The sequence below is a fragment of the Haemaphysalis longicornis genome, unplaced genomic scaffold, assembly GCF_048455015.1.
Source record: "Haemaphysalis longicornis isolate Haplotype H1 unplaced genomic scaffold, Haemaphysalis longicornis Haplotype H1 scaffold_12, whole genome shotgun sequence".
Classification (NCBI taxonomy): Eukaryota; Metazoa; Arthropoda; class Arachnida; order Ixodida; family Ixodidae; genus Haemaphysalis; species Haemaphysalis longicornis.
In genome coordinates, this window is record NW_027526225.1 from 26,928,130 (window position 1) to 26,936,434 (window position 8,305).

Below are 8,305 nucleotides of genomic sequence, written 5' to 3' on the forward strand. Positions count from 1 at the left end.
GAAGTTTTCTGTTTTTATTGTAACAGTTTTACAAGTAGCCGCTTTAACGACTATACTTCTCTGCTGTTCAGGGGGCATTGTGCAAATCGGTTGCCCCCCCCCCCCCCTCCCCACTGTAACGTAAGCATGTGTCTTTGATACAGATATTACACGAATACTTTCCCGAACGACTACATTCAAGCAAAGTTTTTGCAAAGCTTTGCTTGTGGCTCCTCAAGCTCTACCAAAGGTTATTTTTACATCCCCAGAACTAGCAGTATTTACCACCCTCCCCTTGCTTTTTTCTTTCTCTCTCTCTCTTCCCTCCGTTTCCAGGTCTGTTATACTGTATGATGTCTGTTAAAATATTCTAAACCCTACGACACGACAACTAAATATTCAGGCTCCCTAGGCGCTTGTTTAATCAAACTGATTGGTATTATTTTCGTTGTTGCTTACACTCCAGCATAGCTAGACAATATTGATCGTGTCCATTATATCCGCGCTGTATATACAATTTTTGTGCCCACTCCTGCTCTCGCCCCCAATGGGCTGCAGTACTACTAAATGAATAATGAAATACAATAATAAAATTGTCTCCGCCCCATCCGTAATGCCTAAGCATATCATGTAGCTTTACGCGCCGAACATGTGTGGAAGTGCGAAAAACAAAAGACAGCTAGCCATGGGGCCGACGAAAGGAAGGTCTCCACGAATCCGCGCAATTCGTAGTTTTCGTTTTCAATTAACCAAAGACAACACTCTCAGCCCTCCTTGGGAATCAAAATATACTGATACAATTAAGGTAAAATTGCCTTCCTGGAAGATCAAAACAGAAAAAAAAGTTTGTAAAATTTTCAATTAATGTGCAAGGAATCGTTTGCTCGCTTTAAAAAAGGTTCATCGGACCCATACACTACTTCCCTCTGTGTTCATGTTTCTGTTCGAGTGTTTATTGGTCAACGTCTTAAATACGTAAGCAGTCCATATGGCGGGATATTTGAATTGCGACGTGGTACGGGGATGTCTTCAAAATCACTCGGTATACGTTAGGCCGCAGGAGATGCTCACTTGGTTCCTGCGTCATAAGATGGCTTATTCGAAGGGTGTAACGACGACTCTCACGATTGCAACAAAATTTTGAACCTCGCGAGGTTGAAAAGGTTATACCAAGAAAGCGCGGCCGAAACATTTCACGAAGGATGCCGGAAGTTCCCTTTTTTCTTAAATTTCTTCCTTCACTAATTAAGTTCCCGCCTGAATTTAAACGCAGTTCGTGTGATTTAAACTGTATTGGTAACTTGTTTTCTCTCGCAATCAAATACAGCACCGCGGCTCTTCATCCCTGCCCAAATAGCACATTCGGCATAACGGCGAAATTAAATATTTAGTCGAAAAAGACGACAGAAAAAAATTCAGTAGTTTTGTCGTATTTTCGCGTGTCGTACTGTCGTCTTGTATTTTTCTGGTGTCGGCATTCTGGTGTTCTGTCGTGTGTCGTAGTCCTGTCCTGATTTTGATGTTCCGTCGTGTAGAACACCAGTCTTGTCGTGATAGTGATGTTTCATCAGTTGTTGCACATTGTTTTATTGTTATTGTACGTTGTGAAGCGTAGCGTAAATGGCAGTTCTGTTGTGACTACAGGAATGTTTGTCGCTGAGAAAACTGACTTTGTAGTTACGACAGAAATGTGTGTCCGAACAACAGATAGGTTTGTCGTAGCAACAGGACTTCTGTTGTCCCAACAAAGCTTTTTGTCGTAGAACAGGAATTCTTGTTAGGTTTTTGCGGTATTCCTGTTGTGATTACGGATCGCACGAAATGCTTCTGTCTTCAGTCACCACCCTTCTTTCCCTCGTGAGCAGTGGTCCTCCTTTTATATGGAATTTACGTGGCGCTAGTTGCTGTCCAAAATTGTGTCCGTCTATTCGGTCGCGTCGACAAAAAATCGCACGCACTCGCTGCATAGTTCGTGTAAAATGCTTTGCAGCTCTCAATCTTCTATAGGTATCTCGGAAGGCTAGCACTGAAATGAGCAGCTGGAACGGCTCTATTCTTATGATGAACGAATGAATGAATGGATAAATTATTTAATGAATTCCGCCGGGTTTTATATGCTTGTCCAATTAGTTCCTAGCGAAGTTGAAAATTTACAGAATTTCTGTTTACTATCAATACATGACCACCTACATAGAAAGTACAGATATATAAAATTACTATAACTGTTGTTTTATCCAAACTATCTAAAAACAATTTACATCAGAATTAATTTCGGATTAAACTTGGGGAATTTATGTGAATGTGTCTTGGAAACTATCTAAAAGCTTCTTACATCAGAAATAATTTCGGATTAAACTAAGCAATTTATGTGTAGAGACCGGAACTTTAGGCAAGAAAAATCCAGCTTTTTCGCGCCTATAATAGGCACTCAAAATAGCCATGTAGGCATATATAGGCACTAAATACTCTCCTTTAGGCATATATAGGCTCAGTTCGTATTTACTTCATAAGCATATTTTAGCGCATTTATTGTTTACTTGCAGTGAAACCGCGGACAAATCGTGTGCTGGGGCAAAGCAATTTTATCTTATTCGGGAAAATAGGCCGCACAAGAGTTGCCATTTTAAAATTGATGTGAAATTCAGTGGGACTCACCACCAAAAGAAGGGACTGACGACCATGAAAAACGACACCAATGTCGTTTTTCATGGTCGTCAATTTGCTGCTTTAAGTTGTAGCCCCTTTCAGTCGACAGTTGTGTGCGAAAAAAACAGCGCTCAACGTCCACAGAAGTTGGGGAGCGCTCTTGTACTTTTGTGCGCTCCATGACCTCATTCAATCTGGAATATGAGAACGTTTGCTGATAAGAACATTCGGCAGATATTTTACCGCACGGATTCCAGAAATTTTATGCCAGTCAGATTTAATCAAACGGTCCTTCGGAGATGGTGGTGGATCTTTCCTGGACCTCCCAAATGACCTGAGCTGACAGAGTGGCGCCAAAGCCCTCATCTGCTGAAATGCCTTCTGCTAAGAATGCGAAATAAGCACACGGATGTGCCCCGCCACGTTGAAGTGTAGCGTGGTGCAAATACTTTCGGCGGCGACGCTTTTGGCGATTGCAAAGCTGTTGATAGAACCGGAGTGTTTTGTGTTAGTTTTGAGCACTCAGCCGAGTTCCTGAAAGTGGAACAACGGGTGGCGGTAGAAGAGGCAAAATCGGAAACTGCCGCTTGAAGACATACCTGCGCTTCGATGAAAGATCTTGACTGCAGGTGATTATTCATTGACGAAGCAGAACAACCTTCCCAGCTCTTCACAATACCGGTGAATCGCATGGATAGTACAGTGAAGGGCAATAATTCTCTAAAACGTATTGAGCCATTCTGTCCTGCAGATGCAGATAATTAGCTGAGCTGCGAGAATGACGCCCTTCAGTGACTGTGCAGTATATGCCGATTGTCAAGAGTAGACAGCACGCATGATTCTTTGGAACTAATTCCTTTAACGCTACGTTTCCAATGCGCTTAAGGATTACTCTGCCCGGGAGATGACGAGTGTCACTACTAGATTACTTGTTAAGTGCTGAGATCCCGGTTCCAAAGCTGCGTTTCTCGTTCATTCTTCGTGCTTCACGCACTGCATCTTGCCAGCCGGTAGTGTACCTGTTGTCGGTGGCTGACTGTGCACGTGTTCGTGGCGTCACCGTAAAATATTGTGTGTGATATTTGCACGTGGATTCTTCCAGGAGGCGTGTGAGCTTGGCTGCGGTGTAGCTGCGCGCGGGTTTTTCTAGCGGCTCGGCCGAGGTGGCAAGTTCGAGGTGGCTGCGGTTTGGGCGTGGTTTGCGCTTCTCGGCGTGTTTGGTACGACCCGCGGAGTTTTCCTGCAAGCAGCGTCAAACAAACACCCCGTTGCGGGCTTCTTAAGTGAGAACAGTCCCTACAGGACACCGACTCAAACTGTCCGAAAAAGGCATGTATAACACAAAAAAGGCATTGATAGGCGCCAAAAAGTCGATATAGTCCGAATAATAGGCACAATAAACTATTGTGTAAAATGCGCCCCTTCCCTTAGTTCGTGCTTATATGTTAAATAGGCTTGATACGGACTGAAGGGAAAAATAGGCATTTTGCCTAAAGTTCCCGTCTCTATTTATGTGACTGTGTCTTTTCTTTTTCAGAACAATATATAAAGTCACCATACCGCCCTAAATGTATTCATCTATATATACAGCTTTCCTGGTCGGCAATCTTCACGTTATTTATTTATTTATTTATTTATTTATTTATTTATTTATTTATTTATTTATTTATTTATTTATTTATTTATTTATTTATTTATTTATTTATTTATTTATTTATTTATTTCAGGGAAGAGTTGGGGGGAGGGCGTCAGACATACCAATGCAAACTCGAATCCAGGCAATGCAGGAGGAGTTCAGTCAGATATTTGAAACGGCAGAAGTAAATCCACAGGAACTAAAAAAATTGCAATAACCTTAATGCTCTTTACCCTAAAATGAATCAACACAACAGGAGTCATATTTTTTGAATAATAGTAATTTGTTTATTATCAAGCAGTACATACAGAGGCAAAAATTAGCAGTGGCTTAGCTCGTCTATGCCAGGATATACGTAGCGTGAACTAAAGTTGAGCTGGTTATTCTTAGATTTTCTGGTCGTCTAGAATTAGCTTGATTATCATGCTTACTGCTGCTTCAATGACACACTCACGGTATACGCATTATGTGACACACGTGTATTTATCAAGCGGCTCCGGCGCAGCGTCACCAATTGCTCCAGAGCTGAGCTGGTGCCACAGGCGCACGCCGGTGCTGCTGCGACGCGCGGTTCCACCCCCCCCCCCCCCCCGCCTCGCATGATCATGATGCGGCGAAGACGCTGGCGCGTGGGGTGTGTGAGAGACACCGGGCAGCGAGCAACGTTCTGAGCGCCGTGTGACGTCACTGATCCTCGTGCAGGCGCAGCACGGCTCTCCAGGAGCCACACTAAACTGCTCAACCCTGGCCAGTGTAGCTCGCACTACAAAAGGGGCCAGCAAAGCCAACAGGCGGGCTAGTGCGCCGTCACCCGGCCGCAGTGGCCATCACTAGTGTCAAAAGTACTCATTGATGGTGATAACTGAATACAGAAAAAAAAGAAAAAAAAACAAGAGAAAGAGAGAAAAAATACAACCCTCCTGAAAAGTTCCGTCACGGCTTTAAAACTGCGTATGTTTTAAAGCCGTGATGATTTGTTGCGGCTTAAACTGTTGACTATGATAAGGAGCACGAGTAAATGTAAAACCGGAATAAATGTGGACGACGACACATGATTGGATAGTATATATTGAGACTTGCTCACTGAACTGGTTCGTTTTGTTCTAATGAAAACGTTTTATTGGATGTGTTGGCTAGGTCTAAAGTAGCGGAAACGAAGTTACGTTCTATCATGTCTCTTGTTTTTTTTAGACCGCCACTCGTTATCCCGTAACTAATGTACTAAGGACCAAGTTGTACGCATATTGCGACTAGACGCTTTGAATTGTTCGGCGCACCCGCCGCGGTGGCTCAGTGGCTAAGGCGTTGGGCTGCTAAGCACGAGGTCGCGGGTTCGATTCCCGGCCGCGGCGGCCGCTTTTCTGATGGAGGCGAAAAGCAAAAACGCCCTTGTGTTCGAGATTTCGGTGCACGTTAAAGATCTCCAGGTGGCCAAAATTAATCGGGAGCCCCTCCGCTACGGCGAGCCTTATCGCTGGAGTTGCGTCGGGGAGTTGAACCTGATAATCAATCAATAAAATCAATGAATTGTGCGGCGCACAATCGCCTGTAACAAACGAATCTGCGCGGTCGCTCTATTTCTTGTTATACGGAACTCGTGGCGTAGCGTTTTCAGGGCCTTGGCTACACCTTGCCCAAAGCGTTTTTTTTTTAAATCAGTGCCAAAACATCACGGGTAAGCCATTGATGCTCTAAAACAAATAATCACGTAACATGGCCATTTTCAAATTCTTTGGATGGTGGATGGGAGCAACGCAGGTGCGGAGGTAGTTCCAGTCAGATTTGGTTTTATGGATGAATGAATGGAAATGGTAGTTAGTCCGGCCGAGCGATTCTAAATGGCTTCAATAATAGGAAATAGTGAGAAGACGTGTGGTTCCCAAATAGACGACGCATTCTCGACCTTAGGCTTTACATCTGCTGAAGCAAGAGCAAAATTTCACCGTAAAGATGTCAAGCATGCCATTTGCGTCATTTTTTATCTGTTCGGTGCGGAAAGTTTTACGATACAGAGACGCCGTTAGCTTTCTAACGTGCCACTTTGGTTAGGGGAATGAGGTTGAGGCTGAGCATGTAACTCCATGCTGTAGCATTACGTTTCCGACGAGTTATTTGCATTACTTTGCATTTATCTGATTGAACATCATTAACCATGTATCACGCCAAGTGGAAATGTTATCTCGATCAGATTAAAGCACGGTTTCACTGGCAGGATTAAAAAATTTTCTCGATATACCACAGTCCTCTGCGAGAGAGAGAGAAAGAGAATAAACTTTTATTGATGAGCGTAAGTGCTCACAACAGGGCACTCGCCCGCAGGAGGGCATCCCTATTCCGGTAAACCTACGCTGCGACTTTCCGTGGCCCCCTTTACCAAGTCTTGCTATAAAGCCTGATGGTTGATATAGTGTGTTCGGCAAGTAGTTGTTAATAATTATGTTCAGCAAGCCGGATATCGTATTTGGCAACTCTGTGAATAACATAACTGAGAGCAATACTGGTCCTGACACGGCGCCCTATGGGACGCCAGAAGTTAGTTTTGCACAGTTACAGTCATTAGCGGCTACATAGATCCCCAGCCACCGCAGGTGTCCTAGACTGAGGGTTTGTTTCGCTTTCGAGAGCGAACCTCCTTCCACTTGAATAAATGGAGTTTTTGCAACACTCAAATTATGATAGAATATGTCGATCTAGATTGAGTGACTAGTAGCTTAGGGTAATCGGTATCAACGACCTCGGTGAAATCTATATATATGCAGTCAATAATGAGAGGGCAATTAACGGAGCCAAGTCGGTCATTAGTGAGGTTAAGCAAATGAGTCTCGCATGAGCGAAATTGGTCATTTCTGTGATAGTTGCTGAAAAACGAATCGATTTCGAGAAAATACTAATTGACGGTGGATAAAGCGCTCATCAATTTTATATGGTACGCTAGTGAGTGATATTGGTCTGTATGGGGTTGTGAGTGTTGCCTGTATTGGGCAAGGGAACCACGTTCTCGGCTGCTTTCTAACCCTGCGGCATGATGGAAGTGGAAAGGCTCAATTTTTTCCCCTACAACTACTACTGCTACAGGGATAAAATAAAGGGCAGAAAAAAGCGTCGCCTTTTTAATTAGTCTAGCGGATGCGAACTGCCCACCTCCAGAAATTTGAATCAGTCCCGCTCGCATAGAAACTATATCGCCCTAATAGGTCCTGTTACGAGTCGTCTCGAGTAGGAGGGGATTGGGTAACAGCGGATGCTGCTGCCTGCTAATGAACCCGCAACTTAATACTGCGCGCCTTTGTTTTGCTTGGTTTCTGTCTTTCGCTGCATCGCCGACAACGGCGGAACGAAACGAAGCGGAACCGGGTGCTGATTAAAACATTAGGTCCCCTACTTTAGCAGGGATGACATTACAGGGGAACTAATTAGTTTCCTGAACAGCTTCACGAGATATATAAAACAATTAAAATTAAGCTTGTGCTATATTTCCCCATACCTATAATGAAAGCGCGAAAAAATAAGCAAGAAATGTCGCCATAGTTTTGGAAATTCATCAGAACCTGCAGGGATACCGCTGAAGGTAAAATATTAAAGTTCCCAGTTGAGGCTTCTTTTGTTCATTCACTCTCTAATTTAAAAATTTGCATGCCAGCATTGAATACTTTTGTAGACATTTAGTGAAATATGGCGATTTCAAGTGAGAGTAAGAAGTAAAGCACCATTTTGACACCCTGCCGGTTCAAAACCTCTCGTAACCTATAGTTCATACCACAAGCTACGTGAAGTGCCGTGTCGGCTACATTATTCTCAACAGGGGCGCCTAACGCACCATGAAGGTAGCGTGACAAGACATTTCCCTCTCCCTTCTCGGCAGGTGGAACCGCAAGGCCCCGGCGCCTTTTGCCGCTTCTTTCGCGGTGAGTTAGGCGCCCTGAGAGGACGGACTGTTGACAACAATGTAGCCTCCACAGTGCTGCACGTTGCTTGTGGTATGAAAAGAGGTTGCATGCACTTTTGAAGGAAGCAAATGCCGCCGTTTCTATGAAATACGTACTG